Here is a 13,534-nt window from a genome sequence, read left to right as displayed (position 1 = left end):
GCGACTTAAAAGGGTAAGTCTGAATAGCAAATACTGAGAAGTGCGTAGGAAAAGCATGAATTCCTAAATTGGGATCGAGCCCTAAGTGAATAGGCTTACTGTCTAATTTGTTAAAATGTGCTTCCGCCCGGTCTCCTTTCGCGTGTTAGGCGAACGTGATAACCGCTACACTACGGAAACTGCATGAGTAGGATACTAAGGGTGTGACTTTGGCTGGGTGGGTGGGTGGGGCATTTATCGCTCTCAGAACCTAATGAAGTCAGAAATGACTTAGCTCATTAACTAAGCAATAAGGCTTGAGATCCTGGGAATTATCGTGTGAATAACTCCTGAATAAGCTCTCAGAACCTAATGAAGTCAGAAATGACTTAGTCCATTAACTAAGCAATAAGGCTTGAGATCCCGGGAATTATCGTGTGAATAACTCCTGAATAAGGGCTGATTCACCGTAGGGATGGTTTGGCTGAGCAGCTGGCTCTTGGAAGAGTCTTGGTGGTTCCAAACTTCTTCCTTTTAAGAATGATGGAAGCCACTGTGTTCTTGGGTACCTTCAATGCTGCAGAATGTATCGGTACCCTTCCCACGTCTGTGCCTCGACACAATCCTGTCTCGGAGCTCTAGGGACAATTCCTTCCACCTCATGGCTTAGTTTATGTCTGACATGCACTGTCAACTGTGGAACCTTATATAGACAGACAGGTGTGTGCCTTTTCAAATCATGACCAATCCATTGACTTTACCACAGGTGGACTCCAATCAAGTTGTAGAAACATCTCAAGGATGATCAATGGAAACAGGATGGACCTGAGCTCAATTTCCAGCCTCATAGCAAAGGGTCTGAAAACGTATGTAAATAAGGTATTTTTTAAATCTTTTTTTATGAATTAAAAATGATATGTTATCGCTTTGTCATTATGGGGTATTGTGTGTAGATAGATTTTATTTGACTTAATCCATTTTCAGAATAAGGCTGTAACGTAACAAAATGTGGAAAAAAAGTAAGGGGTCTGAATACTTTCCGAATGCACTGTAGCTATGCAGGCTAGCTACTTTTCCTTTGCTAGCCAGCCAACTAAGTCTATCACACAATCACATCAAGCAGCTGAAATGACAGAAACTGTCTGCACTTTTGTTTGTTTTACCTTGGATTATATTGCCATTTCTTTGGATATATCCATTAATAATGACCCTGATAAATTAATTTGCCTGGCTCAGAGAAGCTGTCATTCTGGTCACATTCATACACATCGCACGGTGGAGGTCACCAAAAAAAACGGCAACATTGATCCACAGGTCGGAGAGGCAGACAGCAAGGTTTATACAAACCTCAACTGTTTCAAACATATGCTAGCCTAGGGGCATTGGGAAATATTGTCTAGACCAGTGATATTTAAAGTCGGGGGTCGGAGGGACTGCATGTGGGGATATATATATTCATTATTTAGGAACAAAAATATGAGTACAGATTATTGTATGAGACAATATAGAAGAACGTTTTTGAGAAAGTTACTTAAAAAAAAGTATTTTGATTGGGTAATTGAAGGTTATTTGTTGATGTAAAAAAAATGTAACGTACCGATTTTAAAGTTGTATTGGGGTGGGATCACAGAAATGATTGCAAAAAAATGGGGACCCCAGAAATTCTGTAGGAAAAAAATGGTGTCCCTGCTGAAAAGGTTTGAATACCATTGGTCTAGACACATTTTTTCCAGGGGAGATGACGTTTATAAATATGACTGGCTGGGCCGTGGGACAGTGGATGCGCATTTATAAATCTAATGGAACCGCTAACAGGCCTACCCCGCAGATTGCTGGGATGGTGTGCTTCAACTCCCTGCTATTAACCAATTAGCATCCAGGATCCAAACAACCTTTTTATAACTTGCATTGCCTCTGGTTATTGAAAGCATGTCTAAGACTGGTCTATTCATGTATTCTGTAGGCCTATGTATTGTTTTCGTTTTTTTTCAGTTATCACTATCTGCCTCTGGTTATTGAAAGACATGTCTAAGACTGGTCTATTCATGTATTCTGCAGGCCTATGTATTTGTTTAGGTTTTTTTCAGTTATGACCCTGTTTCTGTCATCACTATCTGTTTGTTAAAATTAGTTTCCACCCGGTTCGAACCGGGGACCTTTCGCGTGGTGAAGGCGAACGTGATAACCACTACACTACGGAAACTACAAGAAAAAGAGTGGAAGTCATGGAAAATGTTAGGAATGCACACAAGTCTACCGCCCATAATATCCCAATAGAGTACCACAGTAGGAGTCATAATACCCATAATAGACTAGCGGTCGAACAGGGAAATGGTTCCAATCGTTTTTCCACCATTCATATTCCCCACAGGGGGATTTTAAAAACACTTAAAAAAGGCCTGTGTTCTTGTTGGCTTACCCTGGCATGTAACCGTGTAATTCTCTCTAGGACAAGTGACTTTTATAAAAAAATATTCGCCTGTATTACCCCCCCCAAAATTAAATGCTAATTAACTGCTAATGTGGCTATCATAAAGAACTACAATGTATTATTTTTAGTGTTTCTAAAATCCCCTATGGGAAAAAATGAATGGTGGAAAAATGGTTGGAAACCATTTCCCTGTTTGACCGCTAGGTTTTATGGGTATTATGACACCTCACTGTGGGGCTTTTCCCAGTTTTATTTGACAATTGTATCATGTTAAATATTAGCCACTATCGGGAGCCACTGTCAGTAACAGCCACATACATTTATTTTGGCATACTTTCATTCCGTTGACCTTTCTTTAATCTGTTCACATCCTTGTGAATTGTTCCTGAGGGTTGCTAGCATTAGTGAATCATATTAAGCTAAGTATTTGCAATAATTTGGGACATGTAGCCTATTTGAATCATTATGGAACTCAGACCACACGTAGAGGAATTTATTCAGAGCGCCCAAGCTAGCCACCCCAGCAGAGTGCGTTACGCGACTTAAAAGGTAAGTCTGAATAGCAAATACTGAGAAGTGCGTAGGAAAAGCATGAATTCCTAAATTGGGATCGAGCCCTAAGTGAATAGGCTTACTGTCTAATTTGTTATAATGTGCTTCCGCCCGGTCTCCTTTCGCGTGTTAGGCGAACGTGATAACCGCTACACTACGGAAACTGCATGAGTAGGATACTAAGGGTGTGACTTTGGCTGGGTGGGTGGGTGGGGCATTTATCGCTCTCAGAACCTAATGAAGTCAGAAATGACTTAACTCATTAACTAAGCAATAAGGCTTGAGATCCTGTGAATTATCGTGTGAATAACTCCTGAATAAGGGCTGATTCACCGTAGGGATGGTTTGGCTGAGCAGCCGGCTCTTGGAAGAGTCTTGGTGGTTCCAAACTTCTTCCTTTTAAGAATGATGGAAGCCACTGTGTTCTTGGGTACCTTCAATGCTGCAGAAATGTATCGGTACCCTTCCCCACGTCTGTGCCTCGACACAATCCTGTCTCGGAGCTCTAGGGACAATTCCTTCCACCTCATGGCTTAGTTTATGCTCTGACATGCACTGTCAACTGTGGAACCTTATATAGACAGACAGGTGTGTGCCTTTTCAAATCATGACCAATCCATTGAATTTACCACAGGTGGACCTCCAATCAAGTTGTAGAAACATCTCAAGGATGATCAATGGAAACAGGGATGGACCTGAGCTCAATTTTCCAGCCTCATAGCAAAGGGTCTGAAAACGTATGTAAATAAGGTATTTTTTTAAATCTTTTTTATGAATTAAAAATGATATTGTTATCGCTTTGTCATTATGGGGTATTGGTGTGAAGATAGATTTTATTTGACTTATCCATTTTCAGAATAAGGCTGTAACGTACAAAATGTGGAAAAAAAGTAAGGGGTCTGAATACCTTTCCGAATGCACTGTAGCTATGCAGGCTAGCTACTTTTCCTTTGCTAGCCAGCCAACTAAATCTATCACACAATCACAATCAAGCAGCTGAAATGACAGAAAACTGTCCTGCACTTTTGTTTGTTTTACCTTGGATTATATTGCCATTTTTTTGGATATATCCATTATAATGACCCTGATAAATTAATTTGCCTGTCTCAGGGAAGCTGTCATTCTGGTCACATTCATTCACATCGCGCACGGTGGAGGTCACCAAAAAAACGGCAACATTGATCCACAGGTCGGAGAGGCAGACAGCAAGGTTTAGACAAACCTCAACTGTTTCAAACCATATGCTAGCCTAGGGGCATTGGGAAATATTGTCTAGACCAGTGATATTTAAAGTCGGGGTCGGGGGGACTGCAAGTGGGGATATATATATTCATTATTTAGGAACAAAAATTAATAGTACAGATTATTGTATGAGACAATATAGAAACGTTTTTGAGAAAGTTAATTAGAAAAAAAGTATTTGATTGGGTAATTGAAGGTTATTTGTTGATGTAAAAAAAAATGTAACGTACCGATTTCAAAGTTGTACTTGGGGTGGGATCACAAGAAATGATTGCAAAAAAAATGGGGACGCCCCAGAAATTCTAATGTAGGAAAAAATGGTTTTTTGTCCCCTGCTGAAAAGGTTTGAATACATTGGTCTAGACACATTTTTCCAGGGGAGATTGAAGTTTATAAATTGACTGGCTGGGCCGTGGGACAGTGGATGCGCATTTAAAATCTAATGGATCCGCTAAACAGGCACTACCCGCAGAATGCTGGGATGGTGGTGCTTTAAACTCCCCTGCTCTAACCAATTAGCATCCAGGATCCAAACAACCTGTTTATATAACTTTGCATTGCCTCTGGTTATTGAAAGACATGTCTAGACTGGTCATTCATGTATTCATGTAGGCCTATGTATTTGTTTCGTTTTTTTTCAGTACGCAGTTATCACTATCTGCCTCTGGTTATTGAAGACATGTCTAAGACTGGTCTATTCATGTATTCTGCAGGCCTATGTATTTGTTTCGTTTTTTTCAGTTATGGACCCTGTTTCTGTCATCACTATCTGTTTTGTTAAATTTGTTTCCGCACGGTTTCGAAACAGGGACCTTCCGCTGTGGTAGGCGAACGTGATAACCACTACCACTTACAGAAACTACAAGAAAAAAAGTGGAAGTCATGGAAAATGTTAGGAATGCCCACAAGTCTACCGCCATAATATCCCAAATAGATTACCACAGTAGGAGTCATAATACCATAAGAACTAGCGGTCAAACAGGGAAATGGTTCCAATCGTTTTTCCACCATTCATCTTCCCCACAGGGGATTTTAAAAACAATTAAAAAAGGCCTGTGTTTCTTGTTGGCTTACCCTGGCATGGTAACCGTGTAATTCTCTCTAGGACAAGGTGACTTTTATAAAAAATATTCGCCTGTATTTACCCCCCCAAAATTAAATTGCTAATTAACTGCTAATGTGGCTATACATAAAGAACTACAAATGTCTTATTTTTAGTGTTTCTAAAATCCCTATGTGAAAAATGAATGGTGGGAAAAAATGGTTGCAACCATTTCCCTGTTTGACCGCTAGGTTTTATGGGTATTATGACACCTCCAACTGTGGGGCTTTTCCCCGTTTTATTTGGACAATTTGTATCATGTTAAATATTAGCCACTATCGGGAAGCCACTGTCAGTAACCAGCCACATACATTTATTTTGGCATACTTTCATTCTGTTGACCTTTCTTTAATCTGTCACATCCTTGTGAATTGCTTCCTGAGGGTTGCTAGCATTAATGAATCATATTAAGCTAAAGTATTGCAATAATTTGGGACATGTAGCCTCTTTGAATCATTATGGAACTCAGGACCACACGTAGCAGGAATTTATTCAGAGCGCCCAAGCTAGCCACCCCAGCAGGAGTGCGTTACGCGACTTACAAGGGTAAGTCTGAATAAGCAAATACTGAGAAGTGCGTAGGAAAAGCATGAATTCCTAAATTGGGATCGAGCCCTAAGTGAATAGGCTTACTGTCTAATTTGTTAAAATGTGCTTCCGCCCGGTCTCTTTCGCGTGTTAGGCGAACGTGATAACCGCTACACTACGGAAACTGCATGAGTAGGATACTAAGGGTGTGACTTTTGGCTGCTGGGGTGGCTGGGTGGTGGGGCATTATCGCTCTCAGAACCTAATGAAGTCAGGAATGACTTAGCTCATTAACTAAGCAATAAGGCTTGAGATCTGGGAATTATCGTGTGAATAACTCCTGAATAAGCTCTCAGAACCTAATGAAGTCAGAAATGACTAGTCCATTAACTAAGCAATAAGGCTTGAGGAATCCACGGGAATTATCGTCTGGAATAACTCCTGAATAAGGGCTGATTCAACCGTAGGGATGGTTTGGCTGAGCAGCCGGCTCTTGGAAGAGTCTTGGTGGTTCCAAACTTTCTCCTTTTAAGAATGATGGAAGCCACTGTGTTCTTGGGTACCTTCAATGCTGCAGAAATTGTATCGGTACCCTTTCCCCACGTCTGTGCCTCGACACAATCCTGTCTCGGAGCTCTAGGGACAATTCCTTCAACCTCATGGCTTAGTTTATGCTCTGACATGCACTGGTCAACACTGTGGAACCTTATATAGACAGACAGGTGTGTGCCTTTTCAAATCATGACCAATCCATTGAATTTACCACAGGTGGACTCCAATCAAGTTGTAGAAACATCTCAAGGATGATCAATGGAAACAGGATGGACCTGAGCTCAATTTCCAGCCTCATAGCAAAGGGTCTGAAAACGTATGTAAATAAGGTATTTTTTAAATATTTTTTTATGAATTAAAAATGATATGTTATCGCTTTGTCATTATGGGGTATTGTGTGTAGATAGATTTTATTTGACTTAATCCATTTTCAGAATAAGGCTGTAACGTAACAAAATGTGGAAAAAAGTAAGGGGTCTGAATACTTTCCGAATGCACTGTAGCTATGCAGGCTAGCTACTTTTCCTTTGCTAGCCAGCCAACTAAATCTATCACACAATCACATCAAGCAGCTGAAATGACAGAAAACTGTCTGCTCTTTTGTTTGTTTTACCTTGGATTATATTGCCATTTCTTTGGATATATCCATTATAATGACCCTGATCAATTAATTTGCCTGGCTCAGAGAAGCTGTCATTCTGGTCACATTCATACACATCGCACGGTGGAGGTCACCAAAAAAACGGCAACATTGATCCACAGGTCGGAGAGGCAGACAGCAAGGTTTAGACAAACCTCAACTGTTTCAAACCATATGCTAGCCTAGGGGCATTGGGAAATATTGTCTAGACCAGTGATATTTAAAGTGGGGGTCGGGGGGACTGCAGTGGGGATATATATATTCATTATTTAGGAACAAAAAATTAAGAGTACAGATTATTGTATGAGACAATATAGAAACGTTTTTGAGAAAGTTAATTAGAAAAAAAGTATTTGATTGGGTAATTGAAGGTTATTTGTTGATGTAAAAAAAATGTAACGTACCGATTTTAAAGTTGTATTTGGGGTGGGATCACAAGAAATGATTGCAAAAAATGGGCACCCCAGAAATTCTGTAGGAAAAAATGGTGTCCCTGCTGAAAAGGTTTGAATACCATTGGTCTAGACACATTTTTCCAGGGGAGATGAAGTTTATAAATTGACTGGCTGGGCCGTGGGACAGTGGATGCGCATTTATAAATCTAATGGAACCGCTAACAGGCACTACACGCAGAATGCTGGGATGGTGGTGCTTCAACTCCCTGCTATTAACCAATTAGCATCCAGGATCCAAACAACCTGTTTAATAACATTGCATTGCCTCTGGTTATTGAAAGACATGTCTAAGACTGGTCTATTCATGTATTCTGTAGGCCTATGTATTTGTTTCGTTTTTTTTCAGTTATCACTATCTGCCTCTGGTTATTGAAAGACATGTCTAAGACTGGTCTATTCATGTATTCTGCAGGCCTATTTATTTGTTTCGTTTTTTTCAGTTATGACCCTGTTTCGGTCATCACTATCTGTTTTGTTAAAATGTGTTTCCGCCCGGTTTCGAACCAGGGACCTTTCGCGTGTGAGGCGAACGTGATAACCACTACACAGAAACTACAAGAAAAAGAGTGGAAGTCATGGAAAATGTTAGGAATGCCCACAAGTCTACCGCCCATAATATCCCAAATAGAGTACCACAGTAGGAGTCATAATACCCATAAGAACTAGCGGTCGAACAGGGAAATGGTTCCAATCGTTTTTCCACCATTCATATTCCCCACAGGGGATTTTAAAAACAATTAAAAAAGGCCTGTGTTTCTTGTTGGCTTACCCTGGCATGGTAACCGTGTAATTCTCTCTAGGACAAGGTGACTTTTATAAAAAATTTGCCTGTATTTACCCCCCCAAAATTAAATGCTAATTAACTGCTAATGTGGCTATCATAAAGAACTACAAATGTATTATTTTAAGTGTTTCTAAAATACCCTATGGGAAAAATGAATGGTGGAAAATGGTTGGAACCATTTCCCTGTTTGACCGCTAGGTTTTATGGGTATTATGACACCTCCACTGTGGGGCTTTTCCCATTTTTATTTGACAATTTGTATCATGTTAAATATTAGCCACTATCGGGAGCCACTGACAGTAACAGCCACATACATTTATTTTGGCATACTTTCATTCCGTTGACCTTTCTTTAATCTGTCACATCCTTGTGAATTGTTCCTGAGGGTTGCTAGCATTAGTGAATCATATTAAGCTAAAGTATTGCAATAATTTGGGACATGTAGCCTATTTGAATTGACAAACCTCAACTGTTTCAAACCATATGCTAGCCTAGGGGCATTGGGAAATATTGTCTAGACCAGTGATATTTAAAGTGGGGGTCGGGGGGACTGCAGTGGGGATATATATATTCATTATTTAGGAACAAAAAATTATGAGTACAGATTATTGTATGAGACAATATAGAAACGTTTTTGAGAAAGTTAATTAGAAAAAAAGTATTTGATTGCGTAATTGAAGGTTATTTTTTGATGTAAAAAAAAATGTAACGTACCGATTTTAAAGTTGTATTTGGGGTGGGATCACAAGAAATGATTGCAAAAAAATGGGGACCCCAGAGATTCTGTAGGAAAAAATGGTGTCCCTGCTGAAAACGTTTGAATACCATTGGTCTAAACACATTTTTCCAGGGAGATGAAGTTTATAAATTGACTGGCTGGGCCGTGGGACAGTGGATGCGCATTTATAAATCTAATGGAACCGCTAACAGGCACTACCCGCAGAATGCTGGGATGGTGGTGCTTCAACTCCCTGCTATTAACCAATTAGCATCCAGGATCCAAACAACGTGTTTTATAACATTGCATTGCCTCTGGTTATTGAAAGACATGTCTAAGACTGGTCTATTCATGTATTCTGCAGGCCTATGTATTTGTTTCGTTTTTTTCAGTTATGACCCTGTTTCTGTCATCACTATCTGTTTTGTTAAAATTTGTTTCCGCCCGGTTTCAAACCGGGGACCTTTCGCGTGTGAGGCGAACGTGATAACCACTACACTACGGAAACTACAAGAAAAAGAGTGGAAGTCATGGCAAATGTTAGGAATGCCCACAAGTCTACCACCCATAATATCCCAAATAGAGTACCACAGTAGGAGTAATACCCATAAGAACTAGCGGTCGAACAGGGTAATGGTTCCAATCGTTTTTCCACCATTCATATTCCCCACAGGGGATTTTAAAAACAATTAAAAAAGGCCTGTGTTTCTTGTTGGCTTACCCTGGCATGGTAACCGTGTAATTCTCTCTAGGACAAGGTGACTTTTATAAAAAATATTCGCCTGTATTTACCCCCCCAAAATGAAATGCTAATTAACTGCTAATGTGGCTATCATAAAGAACTACAAATGTATTATTTTAAGTGTTTCTAAAATCCCCTATGGGAAAAATGAATGGTGGAAAAATGGTTGGAACCATTTCCCTGTTTGACCGCTAGGTTTTATGGGTATTATGACACCTCTACTGTGGGGCTTTTCCCAGTTTTATTTGACAATTTGTATCATGTTAAATATTAGCCACTATCGGGAGCCACTGTCAGTAACAGCCACATACATTTATTTTGGCATACTTTCATTCCGTTGACCTTTCTTTAATCTGTCACATCCTTGTGAATTGTTCCTGAGGGTTGCTAGCATTAGTGAATCATATTAAGCTAAAGTATTGCAATAATTTGGGACATGTAGCCTATTTGAATTGACAAACCTCAACTGTTTCAAACCATATGCTAGCCTAGGGGCATTGGGAAATATTGTCTAGACCGGTGATATTTAAAGTGGGGGTCGGGGGGACTGCAGTGGGGATATATATATTCATTATTTAGGAACAAAAAATTATGAGTACAGATTATTGTATGAGACAATATAGAAACGTTTTTGAGAAAGTTAATTAGAAAAAAGTATTTGATTGGGTAATTGAAGGTTATTTTTTGATGTAAAAAAAATGTAACGTACCGATTTTAAAGTTGTATTTGGGGTGGGATCACAAGAAATGATTGCAAAAAATGGGGACCCCAGAGATTCTGTAGGAAAAAATGGTGTCCCTGCTGAAAAGGTTTGAATACCATTGGTCTAAACACATTTTTCCAGGGGAGATGAAGTTTATAAATTGACTGGCTGGGCCGTGGGACAGTGGATGCGCATTTATAAATCTAATGGAACCGCTAACAGGCACTACACGCAGAATGCTGGGATGGTGGTGCTTCAACTCCCTGCTATTAACCAATTAGCATCCAGGATCCAAACAACCTGTTTAATAACATTGCATTGCCTCTGGTTATTGAAAGACATGTCTAAGACTGGTCTATTCATGTATTCTGTAGGCCTATGTATTTGTTTCGTTTTTTTTCAGTTATCACTATCTGCCTCTGGTTATTGAAAGACATGTCTAAGACTGGTCTATTCATGTATTCTGCAGGCCTATTTATTGTTTCGTTTTTTTCAGTTATGACCCTGTTTCGGTCATCACTATCTGTTTTGTTAAAATTTGTTTCCGCCTGGTTTCGAACCAGGGACCTTTCGCGTGTGAGGCGAACGTGATAACCACTACACCACAGAATCTACAAGAAAAAGAGTGGAAGTCATGGAAAATGTTAGGAATGCCCACAAGTCTACCGCCCATAATATCCCAAATAGAGTACCACAGTAGGAGTCATAATACCCATAAGAACTAGCGGTCGAACAGGGAAATGGTTCCAATCGTTTTTCCACCATTCATATTCCCCACAGGGGATTTTAAAAACAATTAAAAAAGGCCTGTGTTTCTTGTTGGCTTACCCTGGCATGGTAACCGTGTAATTCTCTCTAGGACAAGGTGACTTTTATAAAAAATATTTGCCTGTATTTACCCCCCCAAAATTAAATGCTAATTAACTGCTAATGTGGCTATCATAAAGAACTACAAATGTATTATTTTAAGTGTTTCTAAAATCCCCTATGGGAAAAATGAATGGTGGAAAAATGGTTGGAACTATTTCCCTGTTTGACCGCTAGGTTTTATGGGTATTGTGACACCTCTACTGTGGGGCTTTTCCCAGTTTTATTTGACAATTTGTATCATGTTAAATATTAGCCACTATCGGGAGCCACTGTCAGTAACAGCCACATACATTTATTTTGGCATACTTTCATTCCGTTGACCTTTCTTTAATCTGTCACATCCTTGTGAATTGTTCCTGAGGGTTGCTAGCATTAGTGAATCATATTAAGCTAAAGTATTGCAATAATTTGGGACATGTAGCCTATTTGAATTGACAAACCTCAACTATTTCAAACCATATGCTAGCCTAGGGGCATTGGGAAATATTGTCTAGACCAGTGATATTTAAAGTCGGGGTCGGGGGGACTGCAGTGGGGATATATATTCATTATTTAGGAACAAAAAATTATGAGTACAGATTATTGTATGAGACAATATAGAAACGTTTTTGAGAAAGTTAATTAGAAAAAAAGTATTTGATTGGGTAATTGAAGGTTATTTGTTGATGTAAAAAAAAATGTAACGTACCGATTTTAAAGTTGTATTTGGGGTGGGATCACAAGAAATGATTGCAAAAAAATGGGGACCCCAGAAATTCTGTAGGAAAACATGGTGTCCCTGCTGAAAAGGTTTGAATACCATTGGTCTAGACACATTTTTCCAGGGGAGATGAAGTTTATAAATTGACTGGCTGGGCCGTGGGACAGTGGATGCGCATTTATAAATCTAATGGAACCGCTAACAGGCACTACCCGCAGAATGCTGGGATGTTGGTGCTTCAACTCCCTGCTATTAACCAATTAGCATCCAGGATCCAAACAACCTGTTTTGAACATTGCATTGCCTCTGGTTATTGAAAGACATGTCTAAGACTGGTCTTTCATGTATTCTGTAGGCCTATGTATTTGTTTCGTTTTTTTTCAGTTATCACTATCTGCCTCTGGTCTAAGATTGGTCTATTCATGTATTCTGCAGGCCTACTTATTTGTTTCGTTTTTTTCAGTTATGACCCTGTTTCGGTCATCACTATCTGTTTTGTTAAAATCTGTTTCCGCCCGGTTTCGAACCAGGGACCTTTCGCGTGTGAGGCAAACGTGATAACCACTACACTACAGAAACTACAAGAAAAGAGTGGAAGTCATGGAAAATGTTAGGAATGCCCACAAGTCTACCGCCCATAATATCCCAAATAGAGTACCACAGTAGGAGTCATAATACCCATAAGAACTAGCGGTCGAACAGGGAAATGGTTCCAATCGTTTTTCCACCATTCATATTCCCCACAGGGGATTTTAAAAACAATTAAAAAAGGCCGTGTTTCTTCTTGGCTTACCCTGGCATGGTAACCGTGTAATTCTCTCTAGGACAAGGTGACTTTTATAAAAAATATTTGCCTGTATTTACCCCCCCAAAATTAAATGCTAATTAACTGCTAATGTGGCTATCATAAAGAACTACAAATGTATTATTTTAAGTGTTTCTAAAATACCCTATGGGAAAAATGAATGGTGGAAAAATGGTTGGAACCATTTCCCTGTTTGACCGCTAGGTTTTATGGGTATTATGACACCTCCACTGTGGGGCTTTTCCCAGTTTTATTTGACAATTTGTATCATGTTAAATATTAGCCACTATCGGGAGCCACTGTCAGTAACAGCCACATACATTTATTTTGGCATACTTTCATTCCGTTGACCTTTCTTTAATCTGTCACATCCTTGTGAATTGTTCCTGAGGGTTGCTAGCATTAGTGAATCATATTAAGCTAAAGTATTGCAATAATTTGGGACATGTAGCCTATTTGAATTGACAAACCTCAACTGTTTCAAACCATATGCTACTACTAGGGGCATTGGGAAATATTGTCTAGACCAGTGATATTTGAAGTGGGGGTCGGGGGGACTGCAGTGGGGATATATATATTCATTTTTAGGAACAAAAAATTATGAGTACAGATTATTGTATGAGACAATATAGAAACGTTTTTGAGAAAGTTAATTGAAAAAAGTATTTGATTGGGTAATTGAAGGTTATTTTTTGATGTAAAAAAAATGTAACGTACCGATTTTAAGTTGT

At 39.4% G+C, this 13,534-nt stretch overlaps 4 non-coding genes across 4 annotated transcripts; all 4 read right to left on the bottom strand.

Moving 5' to 3' along the window:
* Nucleotides 1–2,108: 2,108 nt before the first annotated feature.
* On the bottom strand, nt 2,109–2,182 carry trnastop-uca (transfer RNA opal suppressor (anticodon UCA)). The gene has a single exon. It is a non-coding gene; the product is annotated as a tRNA-Sec (tRNA).
* Nucleotides 2,183–9,418: 7,236 nt separating this feature from the next.
* trnav-cac (transfer RNA valine (anticodon CAC)) lies at nt 9,419–9,491 on the bottom strand. The gene has a single exon. It is a non-coding gene; the product is annotated as a tRNA-Val (tRNA).
* A 1,476-nt stretch (nt 9,492–10,967) lies between these two features.
* On the bottom strand, nt 10,968–11,040 carry trnav-cac (transfer RNA valine (anticodon CAC)). The gene has a single exon. It is a non-coding gene; the product is annotated as a tRNA-Val (tRNA).
* A 1,464-nt stretch (nt 11,041–12,504) lies between these two features.
* On the bottom strand, nt 12,505–12,577 carry trnav-cac (transfer RNA valine (anticodon CAC)). Its single transcript has one exon. It is a non-coding gene; the product is annotated as a tRNA-Val (tRNA).
* Between the last annotated feature and the right edge of the window lie 957 nt (nt 12,578–13,534).

Source organism: Salmo trutta, unplaced genomic scaffold, assembly GCF_901001165.1.
Source record: "Salmo trutta unplaced genomic scaffold, fSalTru1.1, whole genome shotgun sequence".
NCBI classification, from domain to species: domain Eukaryota; kingdom Metazoa; phylum Chordata; class Actinopteri; order Salmoniformes; family Salmonidae; genus Salmo; species Salmo trutta.
This window is presented reverse-complemented; position numbering and strand designations above follow the sequence as displayed.